Below are 874 nucleotides of genomic sequence, written 5' to 3'. Positions count from 1 at the left end.
TGGATTGATCACTTAGATGCCTATAGGGGATAGAATCACCCGTAGGCACTTAACTCCATTAGACACCGAGTAGGCGGGTGAGGTTTGCACTTTGGTGCCTAAATCACTTAGAACTCCAGGTCTCAGGTACCTAAATCACTGAATCATCTAGTAGGGGAAGTTGGCCTTGTGCTTAGGGGCCTAAATCACTTAGACACCTAGTAGGGGATTGGGTTCACGTTTGCTACCCACACCACTTTGGCATGTTAGCCTCACGTGGACCCTATATCACTTAGGTGCTCATGTGGCAGGCTGGGGGGGTCACGCTTAGGCCTCTAAATCATTTAGGTGCTCCGTTTGCAGGCTGGGGGCGTACACGTAAGCCTATAAATCACTTAAGTGCTCAGTTGGCAGGCTGGGGGGGGCACATTTAGGCCTCTAAATCACTTAGGTACTTAGCTGGTGGGCTGTGTAGACTGGTCACACTTAGGTCCCTAAATCACTTAGGTGCTCAGGTGGTGGACTGGGGGGTAACATTTAGGCCTCTAAATCACTTAGATGCCTAGTAGGAGGTTAGGATCACAATATAGTACCCAAATCACTTAAATGCCTAGCAGGCAGGGTGGGGGGGGTCGATGCCTAATCCACTTGGACAGGGCATGGGTGATGGTGCAGGGATAAACCAGGCCTCTCCAGGCCCTGCGCCCAGAAAGACCGGCCCTGCCCTGGCCCAGCTGCGATGCTGGACTGGGGCCCTGGCCCAGGGCCTGGTGCAGGGGTGGGGGTGGGGGTGGGTGTGGGCCTGGGCCTGGGCGCAACCTGGACCAAGGGACCTTGCTGGGGCCAGGCCGTGAGAGGCACTGGGATATAAGGGAGGCGCCTGCCGGCCTGAGAC

This window comes from Alligator sinensis, unplaced genomic scaffold, assembly GCF_000455745.1.
Source record: "Alligator sinensis unplaced genomic scaffold, ASM45574v1 scaffold113_1, whole genome shotgun sequence".
Lineage (NCBI taxonomy): Eukaryota > Metazoa > Chordata > Crocodylia > Alligatoridae > Alligator > Alligator sinensis.
The sequence above is the reverse complement of the archived record's forward strand: the minus strand, read 5'-3'. Positions refer to the sequence as shown.